The sequence below is a fragment of the Alexandromys fortis genome, unplaced genomic scaffold (assembly GCF_014885135.2).
Source record: "Alexandromys fortis isolate MF-2015 unplaced genomic scaffold, M_Fortis_MF-2015_v1.1 scaffold_14, whole genome shotgun sequence".
In the NCBI taxonomy this organism is placed as follows: domain Eukaryota; kingdom Metazoa; phylum Chordata; class Mammalia; order Rodentia; family Cricetidae; genus Alexandromys; species Alexandromys fortis.
In genome coordinates this window covers 19051116-19069898 of record NW_026067910.1, presented here as the reverse complement: position 1 = coordinate 19069898, position 18783 = coordinate 19051116, and the positions used below count along the sequence as shown (strand labels likewise).

At 47.8% G+C, this 18783-nt stretch overlaps 1 long non-coding RNA gene across 3 annotated transcripts in view; it reads left to right on the top strand.

Moving 5' to 3' along the window:
• LOC126499042 (uncharacterized) overlaps positions 1 to 18783 on the top strand; it is a 48451-nt gene that overhangs the window by 16164 nt on the left and 13504 nt on the right. Inside the window, exon 1 of one of the 3 annotated variants that reach the window (XR_007590958.1) lies at positions 18438 to 18488. The exons of the other annotated variants lie outside the window; for them this stretch is intronic. This is a non-coding gene — a long non-coding RNA (uncharacterized lncRNA). Of the gene's footprint in view, positions 1 to 18437; positions 18489 to 18783 lie in introns of those variants that run through there. 3 annotated transcript variants of the gene reach the window in all.

Below are 18783 nucleotides of genomic sequence, written 5' to 3'. Positions count from 1 at the left end.
CTAACAGGGTCAGACGTGATTTCCTAAAGATGTGAGTCTTGCCTTACAGATACATCTGGGTACGGTAGGGCTGTCCCTCTGGGGTGAGACTGACAGATTTGGAAAATATGGGTTCAAGGAATCCAGGGAAGTTCATGGCTGGGGCTGCTCACTGCGGGTGAGTCAAGAGATTGTGAAGCTGCTCAGGTACCAGCTGAGGAAGGAGCACATGGCAGGGAGAAGCCCTGGTCAGACTCCTGGGGAAGATGACCAAGGAGCTGAGTGACCTAGACAGAGTCTCTTAAGCATCCCAGCCTCTGCTTTTCCGCCCTGTGCACAGACAGGGACTAACTTATAACTGTACATTTCCTGCCCTTTTCTCCTCTGCCTTGTTCACAGAGCCCTCGGCTGCATGGAGAAAGGAAGAAGGGGAAAGAGAGCCTGTGAAAGAGAGAAAGATGAGGTGGGGGAGAGAGAAAAAGAGGAGGGATGGAGAGAGAGGGAGAGAGAAAGAGAGAGAAAGAACTGAGGGTGGGAGTGGGTGGAAGAAGACAGCCGTACACAGGGAGAGGAGTGGGAAGGGTTGAGAAGGGAGCCTTACACAGAGGACTTACATGGACAGAGTGCCACTGTGACCCACAGCAGAGTCTGCTGCCAGAAAGAGGTGCAGGGCAAACTGGAGAAGTAGGGGCAGTGAAAAGGGAGGAAAAGTGGGGAGAAAAGGAGCAGAGGTGAGGTGGGCAAGATGGGGCGAGTGAGACAGTGGGGGGCAGGGACAGGAAAGGACAGCATTTTCACTGAGATTGGCCCATGGAGGAATGGAGTCAGCAGCAACCTCTGGTCTGAGATCTCTCTGGTTGGCTGTGCTCTGTCTAAGGAGCCAGCGAATACAGGCTACCTCCAATAGAGTCCAGTGGAGTCCAAGTCTCTCAGCCTGTTGTGGTTCCTGTGGTCACACCCAATTGTGAGTCCATCCTTGCTCTGTAGAGTCGGGCTTTTGGGGAACTGGTAAGAGGTGTTCAGGGCTAAAGCTGAGAGCATTCTGTCTGGGTGTTGTCACCTTTGGTGACCCCTGAGGACCAGTGCCATGTAAGAAACTGAACTCTAGTCCCTAGGACGATTGATTAAATCACTGTTTTGTGGCCCTGCAGTTCTAGGCAGAGGTTGCCTTTGTTTTAAAGTAAAGGTTAGCCTAACAAAGAGCTCCATCACAATGCAGCGACTGGCAGCTAAGGCTGGAGAGTGGCCATGGGTGAAAGTGGCAAAGCATTCCCCTCCAGATGTGGCACGAGCAGCACCTCTGGCTGGGAGGTGAAGTCCTGCTTCCCTGAGAGTTCTGGGGAAAAGAAGGTCCAGCCTTACATTTCTTAGCAGAGTGTAGTCATTGGCCTCCACCCCACCCCCCAGGTCATGGAGTAAGACAGTGTCTTCTATAGCTAAGACAGAAATGTTGGTCTGTGAGTTGTGAGTGTTGGGGACAAAGGCCTCCTTTGTGAGTCAGAATAAGAAGGGATGCCTTTCCCGAACAGAAGTCGCCTGAGCTTTACTGAAGCATGTCCAGATTTCCCTCTGGGTAAAGCACTGAGACTGAGCAGCTGAGCAGGCACAGGCACTCAGCGCTGCAGAGGTTAGCACTACAGAGGATGCTGTGGAGGCATGGATGGGTTCACCTTCTGTATCAAGTCTGGACATGACAGCAAAGGAGGGCTCTCAGGCTGTGAGGCCAGCATCATGGCTTGCATTCCAGGATGGAGATTTCTTGCAGCATCTTCTCCTATTTGAAGGTCAGTTCAGAACAGAGCTTATGGAGGATCCAGGGAGATGGATGTTTTGCCTCTCTTCAGGCCTGGGCATCTACCTCCTGGAGGCTGCTGCTGGGGGGTGGTTGATGAGGACAAGCGGGCTCTTCTCTACAGAGTGAAGGAGGAGATACTTTTTTAGTTCCTCTGCCTGCCTTCATTGTTGTGAACTCCCTTCCCCAAATCCTCTCACAATCTCCGTAGGCTCCTGCTCTGGGCCAGGTCAGCACCAAGTAGGAAGGTGGCAAGACTGGTATCCAGGAGAAAAATGAAGTCTTGGGTCACCAGAGCTCATTATCGACTGCAGGGGTCACTGTGGCCAGTGGACCATCAGGATCTGTGGACATATCTAGACCCTTAGATGGAGAAATTACGGAAAGGCTCAGGGACTCTATGGGGTAGTAGAAGTAGGTTCCTTTCCACTGAAGGCTGGGGCTTGGGATGTGGGCCTGAAACATAGACTAGATTTGCAAACTGTCAAATCTAAAGAAGGCATTTGAACTTTGTTGTGAGAGTAGTGTGAAGTTAAAAGCAATGATGATCATGGTTATAGCTGCCAGGTAGGGACTGACCCGCAAGGGCACACAGAGATGGTGAGAGTCTCTGGATGATGACAAAATGGATGATAACAATGATGGCAGTAATAATGCTGTTTGTTGACTGTGTGATCGTGGTGATGATGGTGGTGATGATGGCGATGCTGTTGATGATGATTATGGTGATGGTAGTGGTTTTGGTGGTGATAATGATAATGGGTCAAGGTAGTAATGTTTGGATGTTAGTGGTGATGTTTATGGTGTTGGTGGTGACAGTGATGATAGTGATTTTTTTTATTGGTGATGATTATGGTGATGATGGTGATGGTGGTGGTGATTTTGGTGGTGGATGCTGATGGTAGTGGTAGTGATGGTGATAGTTGTGGTGATGGTGGTAGTAGTGAGTCCTAACCGGGATAGCATATACAAGATGCAGGAGGACTGATGTAATGGTATTTGATGACAGGACTGATTTGTATTAGGGGAGGTGTGAGGTACAGGCGTGACCAGAGTCTCTGCTTTGGTTGTTCCTATAACTGGTAGGATATTTGGGTGCTGTCCCATGAACAGTGAATACTGGGGCATTGAGGTAGAGAATCCGTATACCTCGAGTATGAGATTCTTAGGAAGAGGGGACAGAGGAGATGAACCAGATTTAGGGTCCTGGCACTCAGACGGAGGCAGAAAGGAGGATTCTGAGGAACTCCAAGATTCCCAGGCTGCTCCCAGGGACTGGGGCAGGCCACAGCCAGGCTTCTGTTTTCATTCCTCGCCAGGTTCTCTGTAGGGTGACATTTGGACAAAGGGCTCTGTGCTCAAAAATCTCTCTTAACACAGCTGAAGGAACTGAGGTCCTCTGGGGATAAGAGACCCGCCTAGGTGAGCCATTGTGGTTGGTAGCAGACTCAGCCTGAAATCAGCTTGGTGCTCTGAGAAGGTATCGTGCTGTGGCCCTTACTCTTGGGGAGTCAGACTGCAGATGGGGATTGTTCACAATGACACTTCCTTCTCCTTTAACCAGCCCAGTCAGTCTGCAGAGGGTCTGATGGGGGGGGGGGTCTCCAGCAGAGAGTGTGGAGAATTGCCTGGAGAGGCTCCAGACAGCAAAAGTGTCTAAACCTGGGCTATGGCTCCAGCCAGAGATAGCTCCAGTGAGCACGTGCCCCTGCCGTGGCCCCAGTTTGGCTGCAAATGACTGTTTGGCCTTTCCTGCCCTCTCCTGCCGCGGGCCCTCACCAGGCCGGAATGTCCTCAGGAAACAGTACCTCTCCACAGAGGGAGCTTTGCTTCTGGATTCCCAGCTGCAGCTCCAGCCAGGATGTTTTGCAATGAGCCCGGGGAGAGCATCCATTCCGGGAAGATGAGGGAGTGGACTGTGCTTGCCAGCAGGGGTCTGGGTGAGAGGGCAGTCACTGCCTGCTGGGCTGGGCTAGGAGCAAGGCAGCTCTGGGACAGCCCATTTCTCAGGGCCTCAGGGGACCTTGGCCTCTAAGCTGTTTATCTGTCTGTCTGCCTGTCCATCTGGATTAGAGGGACTGGCCTGCTCACATTGGTTCCCCAAAGGGTTCCCAACTGCAGGGCAGCTTTAGCTTTGCTTTTGGTTTGTTTTATCTTTGAATATTTTTGAATATGACTCAAAAGCAATTACTAAAGGAAAAGGTAGCTCACTTCCAGCCCCACTGCCCCTGCCCAGGCTTCTGGGCCCCTGGAGTAAACTCCCTCCAGCCATTTTTGTTGCTTGTTGTCTAGTGTTCTGTTTGCAAACAGAAGTGGCCATGCTTCTGCCTTTCCACGTCTCTTCCTACCCCAGAGGAATCATGCTATGTGCGGATGCTTTGAGCTTTGTTCTCCACAGGGCTACGTGGCTGTCTGCACAGGACTCCAGCAGGGGTGGGGGCTTGCCACCCACCATCTTCAAACACTATGTGAATCCGTCAGCCAGGGCTGTCTCTATTTGCTTTGGAGAAAGACATCTGTAAGTGCAAGGCTCCTCCTTTTGTGTAGTGAGTCTCTTAGGAGCCAGTCCTTCCACACGCTAACTTGTTCCTCCTACCTTCTCATGGAGCCACACTGACAGGAGAAGACCCCCAGGAATTAAGAGGCCAGAAAACATGCCCAAGGGAAAAGTATAAGTGACCAAGTCCAGGACTTCAGGCCTTCGGCCCAGGTGCACTGAGTTTTAGCGCTCTCTCTCTCTCTCTCTCTCTCACACACACACACACACACACACACACACACACACACACACACACACACACACACACTGTTGTGCTACTGGAGACTTTAGAGCTATGGAGTCCTCTATTTTCCAGAGACAAATATAGGGCCTCTAAACCTGGGGAGGGCCAACGAGTGGGTGAAGATCTCACAGTTGCCCTGCAGCAGCTCCCTGAAGGCCAGCATCAGCTTTCCACTTGTCCTGTGAGTGAGGGATTCCCTTCTTCCCTGCACCCCTGGAAGAGGGCTTCAAGCCTCCAGAGCCAGACATACTCACGAAAGAGCACCACTGAAAATTGAACAGATGTATTTTACAGATGGGTATGTTGAGGCAGCGGAGAGAAAGCAAGCAATGACTCAAGGCATGGGTGATATCAAGGTGGGTTCCAGGCGTCAGGGCTCACATGTCCCCACTCAGCACCCACCCACTCTCGTTATCTGGTATTTCCTCACAAGATCACTTGGTGCTTTGCGCCTGCAGGTTTCTCTGCCTGCTTTTACTTCTCTCAGCTTTGCTTACTGGCTGGTTCCTTTTCTTAGTGTTTAATGGCTACTGTCAGCCCCCAGTGTGTGTGTGTGTGTGTGTGTGTGTGTGTGTGTGTGTGTGTGTGTGTATGAGTGTGTTAGATGTAGCTCAGACATGTAAAGCCTTTGCACCATGATCTTGGTGGCATATCACCCATGTTATTTCAGGGTTATATGTCAAGCATTCCACATGCCCTGTTGGACTGCCAATTCTCTTGAGGAAAAATGTTGAGGAATGGCCTGAGGTGGCCCAGTCATCCCTAGGCTCCAGGGGACTGTGAGACCCACATTCCACCTGCTCTGGGCCACCTTTGGTGAGCAGGAGACCTTGGGAATCTTTCTCTCTGTGAGTTCAATTTTCCCTCCTGTGAAGTGGGGATAAGACTCTGTTGCTTACACCCTGGATCACTGAGAGCTGAAATGAACTCATCCTGAGAGTCAGAGGGTGCCGTTTCCAGGTCTGAGCACTCTAGATTTTTCAGACAAATCTAACCTGGCTGTTTATGGCTGTGGACATGCCTACTTAGATACATGTGTAAATCTGAATTTATTTTGGAAACTAGAGTGATATAGTTGAGTATGCAGTACTTATATATGTTAATTAGGATTTAATTACCTCCTATACCTCTTGAGGGGCAGAGCAGGGCTTGACGGTCCTTCCTGGGTTCGAATCCAGCTGGACTGGTGGCTCCTCATCTGTGTAATAAACTCACCATTGTTCCTGCCTCCAGGCAATTGTGGAGACTTCTACCTAAATTCTCCCACACAAGTCTCACTGAAGCAGCTCCTGATTCTTGTGTGAGCCCAGAAGAGGAATGGTCTGGTCCTATCACCTGCCACAGGAATTCCCCTGAGAAAGCCACAGCTATCCCCAGCCTTCTGTCTTCCCGTCTGTCTTCCCCATTCTTTCCTTTTCCCCCTTGCTTGGTTTAATGACATTGGCTGAGAACTTGGTGCTTGGGTGGGCAGCCGTGATGTAGTAAAGTAGTGGAAGAGATTTCGGTGGTCTGGATGGACTGATGTTGATCCACAAGAAACTCCTCAGGCTAGGACTGCAGAACTGCATTCATCTTGGGGCACTCCTTGTTGCGTGCCCGCATTTTCCTAGCTGGTGCTTCCTGAGTTGCAGGCAGTCAAGTCAGTCTGGGGACCATCTCTGACAGTCCTTTCTGTGTGGACACCAAAATGCGTGTTACTATGACTACAGAGCCTGCCGGAAGTAGATGCCTCTGACTTGGTGTGGCACAGAGTTTCCCCGCACACTCTCATCTTTGGTGTAACCCCTTCTACAAGGCTCTGCAGAATCCCGAGGACAAGGGCAGGCCGGGTGCATCAACGGTATGGAAATCAACAAAGCTGTGTGTCTGTGGGTTACCCTTGGGGACAGGAAAATGATCTACAATAAAGCAGCGCTGTTCAGGCACAGTGGCAGCGCTGGTGCTGCAGCGTCTCGGGTGCTTGGGAAAAGGCAGATTCTGAATCGGCAGGTCTGGGTGGAATAAGGTCCTGTGTTTGTCGTTTCTGGTCCAGGGATCACACTTTGCATAGTGAGGTGATAAAGAACCCTCGGTGACAACGACTTTCTGCTCCTGTGCTCTCAGCTGCAGCATTTGGAGGCAGGTGACCACCTACAGTTGTTTCTGAATTAGGCCATCAAATACACCAGCAGGAAGTGATCGAGTCTTTTCATGCCGGACAAGAAGTCCTGGCAGGGAGAGAATAGCCAGACAGGTGAGAGGCTGCAGTGGACGTGATGCCCATTGTTGGGGACAGTAAGGCTCCTTCAGGTCTGTGCATTGTTGGTGGGATTTCTCTGAAGAGATGACAGTCTCTCACACTTCTGCCATTTTCCCATTTCCAGCAAATAAGGGTCGAGGTTGTTAGTGTTTTAATTTTTTATTTATTAATTTTTAAAGAGACATTTCCCCTTTCTTTCTTTGGGTCTGGAGTCATTAAGCAGGGATTAGCTGGATAAATAGAGGAAGTGATTTTTAAACTGTTTGCAAACTTAATGCGAAGAGCCCAGCCTTGCAAATTATCACATCTAATCAGAGGCCCTCGCTTCGCTGCTCCAGTAATTGTAGTGGTATTAGTCAAGTTCTTGTTGTCTCCTCATTAGCCGTGAAAAGGGGACTCAAGACATACTTCATCAGAGTGTCCTGGAGATGCATCGCTAATACAGAGATGGAGGTGGGGGACAGGAGCGCAGGAGGTGCGCAGGATGGACGGAAGGCGCCACACCCGCATCTGAAACCATGGACTCCTCATCTCTCACTCTGCTTCGTAGATGCCTCCTCAGCTTACCTGAGGAGAGGCAGATGGTGAAGGCAGAGCTCAGAGCCTCAACACTCAGAGGCTATGTCTTGTGTGGCTTTCCTGAGCCATCCCTTCCCTTGTCTGGCCTTAGTGTCTCCTGGTGGATCAGCGAGGGTGGCTAATTGCTGGCCTCTTTCTGATGTACGTGGACTGGTTCTGAGTGTTGAGGCCTTGGAGGACCAAGACGGCTTGCTGTGCTCACTGTCTTCAGCTCTGATCCTTTGGAGGCCATGCTTGAAAGATTGAGGACCCCATCTTGTCGTGCAGTTGTCTGGTAGAAGGACAAGCGCCGCGTGGGCTAACTCCTGAGTGGAGTCTAATAGGGTTGATGGGTTAGAAGGTGACTGTAGAATGGTCGCCACCAGGAACTGGAGCGTGACAAAGAATAAGCAGAAGTTTGCTCAAAGCGGGCAATGGAATGTTTAGACAGGAGAAGGAAGTTCTGAGGTTTTACGTACAACAGAGCGAAGAGAAGCAACAATACGGATGAGTAGTTAAGATGATGAAGGTTATCCTGATTTGAGAATGCATCAAAATAAACGATACCCCGTAAACAATGTATGATTCTTGTGGGTCCATCACAAATAAAGAAAAAGTCATTTAATCAACTAATTTTCCTTTCTCTCCTGGTCCCTCCATCCTTCCCTCCCTCCCTCCCTCCCCCCCTTTTCCCATTTATGGAGTATTTAGTCTGGTAATTATTTAAATTTAAATTAATTGAAATGAAACCAAGCCAGATATGGTGGCTCAGGCCTGTAGTCCCAGCTACTCAGGAGGATAACAAGTTCGAGGTCTTCTTAGGCTGCAGACGGAGTTCCAGGCCATTCTTGGATACCTTATGAGGCCTTGTTTCAAAAATACAAAGTGACTTCATAGCTGGGGTTTTAGTTCAGTGGTAGAACCTGTGCTCAGCATGGATAAGGACCCAGGTTCAATTCCTAGAACTCTGAACAAACATGATGACAAAATGAACCAACTGAAAAGTCCATTTCCCAGCTGACTAGTCATATTCAAGGGGCCTTAACAGCTGTCCTTGGCTGGGGATGCTAAACGGAGAGTGTACAACATTCCCCTGGACAGCTAATGCCTTATGGTTTGACCGGGTTGCTGGTCAATATAGAAGTGAGGGGTTGTCAGAACGGAGAAGGGAAGCCTCACTTCACAGTGCTCGCACTCAGCTGGGAGGGAGACTAGCTGGGGGCAAGCGCCAGATGACAGGCACTCCTGCAGCTACCTAGCAAGTGAAACTCTGAGCCAGCCTGGCGCCTGGAGAGAGCCAGCACAGCATCCTGGTGAGCAGGCACTCTGCAGCAGGAGGTCTGTCTGCACCGGGGTGGTGCATGTTTGAGGATTAGACTGATCCCCAATGCACAACCCCCCACTGCTGAGTTCAGATAAAGACACCACCTTGGATTGCTATTCTTAAAGCCGGAGACATTCTTTGGAGTAACAGTCCTGGCCACTGCTCGCTGCTAGAAGGCTTCAGTATACCGCTAATCTGCTGTCTAGACACTTGTTCTCACCTGCTGCTACGTCTTTTTCTCATCCTAAACAGTTCTGTGCACCTTGGCTATCTTCAATGTATTATTATTAATTATTATTATTATCATCATCACCATCATCATTTAAAATTTTAAAACAAGGTCTCATTCTGTAGCCCAGGCTAGCTTCATAGTTGAGCCAATCCTCCTGTCTCAGCTTCAGGGCATTGGGGTGATAGTCAGGAACCACCATGCTCAACTATCCTGACTGCCTTTAGCTTTGGAGATTTGTGTTGTCTTCTGCTTCTGGCCTCTACACATTCTGCTTCCCTGCCTGGAATAGCCTTTCCCCACCATGTCCCCACCCACTAGAGAGGTCTTCTTTGACTCCAGCATCAGACCAGGCTTCCCATCCCAGCTGATCCCAAGCATAGGCTGCAGCTTGCAATGGTCCACTCAGTCGCAGCCCCCGTGTAGAGGAGGTGTCAACAGGATGGTCTTTGGAACTCCAGGCACAGAGTCTATGAGGAAGGATGTCGGGGCAATGCTCTGTACTAAAGGGGTAACTCCACAGGGGAGAGGAGTCCACAGACAAAAGGGCAGGGTTAGAATCTGCTTTGGATTGAATTCCCAGGGTAGATGGTTGTAGAGCCCAAAGAGATGGAGCGAATGGCAGCAGGGGCTTACTATCCACCTGCAGAGGAACAGTAGAAAAGGAGGTAGTAATGGCCCAGCAGAGGTCTGAGACTGCAGAGTACAAGGACATAGACTCGGACCCCGAGGGAGGACTTTCTAAGCAGCAAGATCTTGTGTTGGCTTTGGCTTGTGTGCATTAGACCCATTTACAGCGACACTCTGGATTAAATGCGTGGGGCTATGTAAACTGCATAGCAGTGGCAGACGCCTGGCAAACCTGGCCTTGTGGAGCTCAACCACGATGACCTCAGGGGATGCAGATCTCTCCATTCTGTGCAGAGGGCTTGCAGGTGAGAAACAGTTTCTGGGACCACTGCTCCCGTCCTCCAAGACCTTCTATGCCAGGAGAGGAGGAGGCGTGGCATCAAGTCCAAACATGGTGTCTTGGGCTTCTAGCCAATCGTTGGGGAAGGTGGCTGAGCCATTTTATTCACAAAACACCGTCTCCAAACTTCACAGGCGTGCAAGCAGGCCATGTACCATTTGGTGTCACTTAGACCTCTTTTCAGCAGGACCACAACAAATATATGACTTTGAACTTTGCATACAGACACCTGCAGCCCACCTCAGTCTCTGGCTTCTACTTCTCTGCAGGAACGAGATGCTCCTGGGTTCTGAGTCTGGCCAGTTTTATCTGGGTATGGAAGATCCATCTCCAGTCACAGGGTTGCCCAAGTAACAGTGGTTCAGCCTGCTTTCTCTCCTAATAAATCATCCAAGGTAGCAACCGAGGCATGGCATATAACAGCAGGGAGTGAGTTAACCTGTAGGTTAGCTACATCTGAATGTGAATCTAGACACAAGTCCTAGCTATGTAGTAAGTCACTCCACCGTCTGAGCCACGGTAATGACAACTGTCCAGTGGGGAACTAATAATGTCTATCTTGAGTGCTTGTTGTTGGGATTAATGATATTTGCACAGTGCCCGCCTTGGAGTCATGGGCAATAAATCCAGCCTCCCTCCCTCCCTGCCTTCTCTCCCTTGCTCCCCTCTGCTAGGCTTCTCTGGTCCGCCTGCCCCTTTGTCTCTTAGGCCTTGAACACTCTCTCACCATCCCCTGAGCCTTGGAGTCTAATTTCTCTTTCTCACTGAGGACAAAGGGCTGAGTCAGCTCTCTGGGGATTCACTCTCGAGGTTCCAATGAGTCTGGGTGCCTCTGCGCCAGCACTCAGGCCGCTAATGGCCTCAGAATGGATTTGGGCCCAGCAATGGAGAGTTCACTGGAAAACCTACAGCGGCTCTTTTTTTTTTTTTTTTTTTTTTTTTTTTTTTTTTTATGACTTCCACACAATAGGTTTCCTTTTAATCAGGAACTGGCTGTCTGCTTTTCTGGCTTCTGGTAACTTCCTCTCTGACCCTATAAAGGCCACAAGAGGATCAATTAGATGTCCCTGGTGCTGAGGGATGGAAAAGAGCCAGAGGTGGCTGTGTGCTTGCTGCCTTCCTGTTGCATTGGATAGTGTGGAGGGCAATAAAGCTGGCTTCCCTGGGCTTTCAAATGCTCCGCCTGTGGGAGGCCCCAGTCCTCCAGAAGCACCTGCTCAGTGAGCATGAGAGTTTGGGTCAGATGACCTCAGAAGTCCAGAGAGGTTAAATAAACCCCCCAAAGGTCAAGAGGCTGGTTGAATCCTTCTCTGAATCCTCGCTGCACTCGATCTTCTGCACACCAGTTCACCTACCACTGCTCAGCCTTCTCTGAGACCCTGTGACACCCATTCACAGATGCTGGGTTTCACCACCCCAGCTGCTCTGCCCAGCTGGTCATTTTCCTCCTGTATGAGAGCTGTCTTTCAGCCAGGCTGCAAACACAGGTTATCGGGGATGAAGGGCAAGGTTCAGGTCAGGGAGGGAGCTCTGGCCTCCTGTGGCTTCCAGTGAGCTACCCACCTCTCAGCATTGCTTCTTCTGAAAACCTTGAGTGGCAAATGGTCCCATTTTAGAAGCTTTTCAGAAAGAGAGAGAGAGAAAGAGAGAGAGAGAGAGAGAGAGAGAGAGAGAGAGAGAGAGAGAGAGAGAGAAAATGTGAGACAGAGAAAGAGAGAAGACTGAGAGAGAATGGGGGAGGTGTTTAACCAAACTCCTTCCTGGAAAAAAGCCCTCCTCTAAGTTACTTCTGTATCTGAGTCTTCTTGGTCTGCAGTCTGATTGGCTAGACCTTAGACTCTTTATTCTTAAAAACAAAACAAAACATTTTTCTTCATTATGTGTATGGATGTTTGCTTGCATGTGTCTATGTGTTTCACGCGTGTGTCTAGTACCCACAGACGCTAAAGACAGTATTGGATCCCATGGAACAGTAGTTACAGGTGACTGTAAGACACCACGTGGGTCTTGGAACCAAACCCAGGTCCCCCAGAAGAGAAGAGAGTGTTTTTAAGTCCAGAACTCTCTCTCCAGTCCCAGACCCCAGGTTCTTAATCTATGGTACCCACACCACTAGCAGCATCTAGGACAGAGATTCTCAACCTGTGGGTCACAATCTCTTTTGGGGGATGAATGACCCTTTCATAGGGGTCATCTGAAACCATCGGAAAACACAGATATTTATATTACAATTCATAACAGTAGCAAAATTACAATTATGAAGTACCAAAGAAAATAATCTTGTGGTTGAGGGTCATTGTATTAAAGGGTTGCAGGATTAGTAAGGTTAAGAAGCGCTGACTTAAGAAGTTGTTAATATTCCAATTCTTAAGTTCCTTTCCATACTCTGGAAGCAACAATATGTGTCTTAACAGGCCCTCCAGGTGACTCTCACGCCCCCTACCTTTGAGATACTCTGAATTGGATCTCCTTTTATGAGCCCAGGGTTGGGGGAGACCATTGTGAACTGAGACATGTGGCTGGAAAAAGCTTTTCCAAGTTGATTGAATGAGAATGGACTTTTGGGGGACTGGTAGGGGTGACAGCCAAATGTGGATGTGAGAAGCAATGAGCAGGATGGGCCATGATGAAGACAGATCTTTCAAATCTTTATCTGGTACCCGCCAACATCAGAACCTAGAATGACCACCAAGGTCAGGGTTGGAATGCAGAATTGACCTTGACTGCGTTACTATTGGTTATAGATGTTACACAAATATTTACTTATAGAGATCTAATTTGGGTCAAATGCCCATCCATCCATTCATAAATATGTAATTCATCAATCCCCCATCCATTTGCCCACCCATTTACCTGCCTGTCCACACATCCATGCATCAAATCATTCATCTATCCAACCACCCATCCATGCATGCATCCTATCCATTCCTTTCTTTTCTTTTTCTGAGACAGAATCTGCTGTAGCTGAGCCTGACCTTGAACTCCTGAAACTATTTCTTCTGTGCCTCAAACACCAGACTTACAGGTGTGAAATACTACCCCGTCTTAATTTTTTTCAATCAAATAAACCTTCATCCGTTTCAGACATTTAGCTATGACCTTCCTTTGCAGAGACTGAAGTAGGTAGAGATACCAACTTGTATACTCAGATACATGAGTCATTGAAAAATCTAAATAGAGCTTTCTATGGGGCAGCTTACCATCACTGTCTAATCTTAGGTAGAATATTTTTGGATGGCATGGAGTAGGACCAATATATAACTTGAATTTCTCAGGGAAGTGTGAGCTAGATGTGTTCAGAGTAGAACTTGAGCCAAGCAGGAGGAGGAGGATCCTGTATGTTCAGCCCCTACCATGCCCCCACCTCTCTTTCTTATAAAATTCCTTAATGATGGATTCATTTTTTATATGCATTGGTGTTGTGCCTGCATGTATGTCTGTGTGAAGGTGTCAAATCTCCTAGAGGTGGGGTCACAGACAGGTGTAGGCTGACTTGTGGGTGCTGGGAACTGAACAGCCAGTCTTCTGGAAGAACAGCCAGTGCTCTCAACTGCTGAGCCAACTCTCCAGCCCCAAGTTTCTGATTTAATTTTGAAAACAATACTGTGAAGGCTGAGGAAATTCGGATTCAAAAGGTAAATGATTTCTTCCAAGGTACAAAGGAAATAAACATTAGGGACACGAGGGAACCCAAATCCTAGGTCCCCCAAATGCTGTGCTCAGCCATAGTGACTTCTATTTGCAATATTGGATGTTTGGGCACATTATTACCTGGGTTCTGTCTGGGGCAAGATGAGGTCCTGCTGGAATATCCAGGCTGCATACACCACTCATATGAAAAGATAAATGTGGAGCCATGTCCAATCCAGAAAGCAAATTCTAGAAACCCGAGATTCATTTCCAAAGGGAAGTCATGATGTCCCTCAACTGGAGGGAACAGGGAGACTCTGACCTCACTCTGATAATAGAGTAAGAAAACAGTTTTTAACATCAGGTGGTCCCCATGAATTCAACACCTCATGCATGCTGGTAGGTCACTGAAAAGAAAATCAAAACATATACTGGTAGTAAAAGCGTGGCTCTTTGAACAATGCTAAAATACTTCAGCAGCCTTCCATATAGAATTAATTAACATGAAACCCAGCATCCTGGTTGCTGCAGAGCCCTAAAGTGGTTGCCAGAATTTAATTAGACTTAACCTTTTTTCCTACACCAGCCCCGCTTTATAATAACTGCAGATCATTATTAATTCCTTTGGTGTTCGCTGTGATAACATTAATCACGATGAACTTCTTTCTGTGGTAATGTGTATGTAATATGTAATTCCAGTGCAATTGAGTATTAGTTAAAGCTAAATTGAAATTAATTTCACAAAAAAGACACTATTTGTTATTGGATACCGTATATTCATAAAATAACATTTTAGAGCAATTTATGGTAAGGTGGTCAGAATAAGAGGTATTTACCAAACTGCTAAAAGTTCACTAAGGGAAGGATTTGCTGTTGGTGAGTGAAGCCGTTCTGACTGCTGGCATCCTTGATCCCAAAGGCACTTGAGATATCCAATCAGAAAAGGAGGGGCTATTCTGGGTGGTCCTTGGAGAGACAACGCCATAACAATCTCCTAGCTTAGATAGACACCTTCGTGAGACCTGCCTCCTGAGAGCTCGCCTCTGACTGAACTCTGATTACAAGCTCACCATTCGCTTCTCCCAGGGTCAGTCTTTTCTTCTGTAAAATGGTTCTGTGACCCCTGTTGTTCATGCTGATCTCCAGGGGTAGCTTTGAAAAATGTTAATTACCTGTGCAGGATGGGGGGTAGGGTGATGGGGGAGCGGTGCGTTGCTTTGGTTTCTGTTAATAACCCCCATGCCCATGTTATGTAGGTGACCCTAATTAAACTCAGTCATTTAAATAAAACCCCACAGGAATATTGGAGGGGGACTTTCTTGGGAGGAAAAGGCAGTTCAGAGGGAGCTGGAGAAGGGTAAGGGAGGGTAATGGGTGGTAGCTCCCATCTGTACTCCCAGCACTCTGAAGGTGGAAACGGAAGGATTAGAAGTTCAAGGTCATCCTCAGCTATATGGTAGTTTGAGAATAGCTTGGGCTATGTGAAGCCCTGTCTCAAACAACAGCAACAGCGGCAGCAGCAACAACAAACCAAACATATAAGATGACAGACCCTGAACAGACATGGCAGGAGGGCATCAGCCCAGCTCAGAGCATCCTAGGATCCCTCAAAGAGTCCTCCAAGTGACTGAGAGAAAGAGTTGGAGCTTATTCAAGAGCAGGGCACAGTTGTGGCGAGGCTCAGCGATCACAGGTAAGTGGGTACAGGAAGACAGCATAGCCATGGTAAGAACTTTCCACTGGAGAGGATGCAGTGCCCGAGGAGGAGGGGGCAGCCTCCCGAAACAGTGTGCAGGCCACCTTAGAGCACTTCCACAGATGCACCGTAGAGCCTGGACTTGGTTTGGATCTATGTAGCGGAGCAGGTGCATCTCTTCTGTGTCTGTCGTTGGGTCTGTCTCCTACCCTTTCCCTGTCCCTTTCTTCCTCTTGAATTATCTCAGTGTTAGGGTCAAGGTGATATTTGCCCAATAAAAATTAAGCGCTTGTGTGTGGAGATAGATACCATAAACAAGGCCGAAAGACACAGGGTAGACAGAAAAAAAAAAGATTCAGAAAAATGGATAGCTCTTATCTAAATAAAGCTTTTAACAGATTGATAAGAAAACGACACACACTAGAAGAGATAAATGGACGGGAAACCACACTGGGCTGTAAGTTAGGGGGAAAGACTGGTCCAGATCAATTAAAATGACAAAACACACCAGCTTTTAAAACAAATTGGGCCAAATCTGAAAATGTAGGCAGCCTTCATCACTGGAGTGGGGAAGAACAGCTACTGGAGACTGAAGTATAATTAGGACACGGTCATTTAATTACTAATGGTTAATATGTGCACGTGATTTTAACCCTATTGGGAAAACCAAGGTTACGCACACAACAACCATGATGCAGGGATGTGATGTAGGCCATCTTAGATTCCTCCATGTTCACATATGAGGAAACACTTAGGTAGATTAAAATGTTCTCCCCTGCTGTCATATACTATCCAGTGACCTAGAGGGACACGCTGGGGAGCAACGACGGCTATGCTCATCCACAGAACTCTTGAAATTGGCAGTGCATGGTGACGCCTGCCTGTAATCCTAGCACTGGGGAGGCTGAAGTAAGAGGATCCGGAGGGTCAAGGTGAACCTCAGCTGCCTAGTGAGTCTGAGGCCAGCCTGGGATGCATGAGACCTTTGGCTCATAAAAGCAGAAGCAAACAATACCAAGCAATAACTGCTGCCCACCCAATGAATTCTGGAAACTAAGAAAACCAATAAAAGATAATCTCCACAAAATATAATTTCAAGAATTTTCGGCAGACACAGGTTTTTTGGGAGACGGGTACAGAGAAATACAGAGCCATGTGACATAGGCCATATGTTAACAAAGAAGGACTAGACTAAAATGCAGTTAAGTTTGAATGAGGAAAGTAAAAGCAAAGAAAAAGGGGAAGAAGGGACTTTAGAGGTCTAGAAACTTCTTCAGCACAAGAGATTCCCTCTAAGGAATTAGATTGGAAGTGGGAGCCAGTTTTAAAGGATATATTTAAATTAAAAACCCCACATTTTCACTATTTTATGTGTATGGATGTTTTGCCTGCATGTATGTTTGTGCATCACATGTGTGCCCCTGGTGTCCACAGAGACCAGAAGAGGGAACTGGATTGCAGATGGTTGTGAGCTGCCCTAGACATGCTGGAAATCGAACCTGAGTCCTCTGGAAGAGCAGTCAGTGCTCTCAGCCGCTGAGCCCGCTCTCCAGCCCATCAAGGGCAGGCTTTGTGTTTACCCAGTACTGGCGGAGCTCTCACAGTGCCCCACAGTCTTCCTTTCACTGCCTGATCTCAGTTACATACTATTTTTGTAGTTTAAATCATATGACTTATATTCTGAAGGGCATGACATCAGTTTTAAGTCAGAGGGAGAAATTTAATGGACCCCACATAAAAATAGCACTTTCACCCACAGATTTGCCAGCAGACCCAAGTCATCTACTTTTATTTATTTGGGGACAAAGGTGTAAACCCCAGGTCTTGCGTTATACTAGGCAGATTCCAGGCGTGCTCTTTCGACACATTGACTGACTGACTTACGTGCTGCTCAGAATCTGGCTTAACTGGAGACTGGTTTTGGGTTTTTGAAATAGGGGTCCTCTGTGCAACAGCCCTGGCTGCCCTGTAACTTGCTCTGTAGACCAGGCTGGCTTCAGATTCACAGAGATTTATCTGCTTCTGCCTCCTGAGTGCTGGGATTAAAGGCAAGCACCATATTTTTTTATCTACCTCTCTCTCTCTCTCTCTCTCTCTCTCTCTCTCTCTCTCTCTCTCTCTCTCTCTCTCTCTCTCTGTGTGTGTGTATGTGTGTGTCTGATTGTGGAGGCCAGAAGAAGGTGTCAGATCCCATGGAGCTGTAGTCATGGCAACTGGGACACACCTGACATGGGTACTGGGAACTGAACTTGGGTTCTTTACAAGAGCAGCAACCAACCACTCTTAACAGCTGAGTCAACTCTCTAGCCCCTAACATTTCTTTCTTTCTGGCATAAAGTAAGCCTGGTGTCAGCAAGCTAGGAAAGGGAGTGATTCCCAGCACCATGAGCAGAAGTGCCCCAGTTAACCCTAGTACCTAGCTGCAAAGGGAACTGGCAACAGTACTGCTGTGGGCGTGCAATGCATCCAAAGAAGTTGCTGGCTTCTTTTTACAAAGTTTGTGTGTGCATGTGTGTGTACAATGTGTTTATGATGCACATTCATCTGTGTGCTTGTATGCACATGCATACCACGGTGCATGTGTAACTGTCAGAGGACAATCGCTAGTGTTGGCCCTCACCTTTCACCTTGTTTGAGACAGGTTTTGTTGTTGTTGTCGCTTTTCTGCTGTGTATGCCACACTAGATGGCCTGTGAGTTTCCAAGGGTTCCCCGGCTCAACCTTATATCTCTGTAGGAGTGCCGGGGTTACAGATGATTGATCTAAGTGACTTTTAATTGGGTTCTGGGGATCTGAACTCAGGTCTTCAGGCTAATGTGGCACACACTTTTTGCTGACTGAGCCATTTCCTCAGCCCAGTCAATGGGTTAATTTATTTTTTCTTTTTTCCTTTATTTCTTTCCTCCCTTCCTTTCTTTTTTCTTTCTTCCCTTCCTTTATTCTCTCTTTTCTCTCTCTCTCTCTCTCTCTCTCTCTCTCTCTCTCTCTCTCTCTCTCTCTCTCTCTCTCTCTTGCAACTTATCTGGGAAGAGGAACCTTAGTTGAGAAAATACCTGCACCAGATTTCCCTTAGGCAAGTCTGTTGGACATTTTCTTGACAAATGATTGGCATGGGGGACCCAGCTAATTAGGGATACTGCCACTTTGGGCAGGTGGTTCTCAGTGGTGTAAGACATCAGGCTGAGCAAGCCATGGGGAACAAGCCAGTAAGCAGTATTCGTCCATGGTCTCTGCTCCAGGCTCCTGTCTTGAGTTCCTGCCCTGCCTTCCCTTTTTGATAGGCTGATGGTAAGTTGTAAGCAGTAGAAAACCAACTATACCAAAGAGGATACAGATCTCAGAAAGAAGTAGTGTCTACTTCTGGTGTCCGCCACTGTCAGAGTTTTTCTTGTGGGAAGGTTTTAAACCACAGATACAACTTTGAAAATCAATAAAGGACTATTCAGGATATTGATTTCCTCTTGAGTGGGTTTGGAGGTACTTGTTTGTTAATGGTTGTGCCCAAATCACCTGAGTAGTTAAAATTATTGGCATAAGTAGGTTCCACACACAGCCCTTTCCACATCTGTTGAATGGGTAGTGA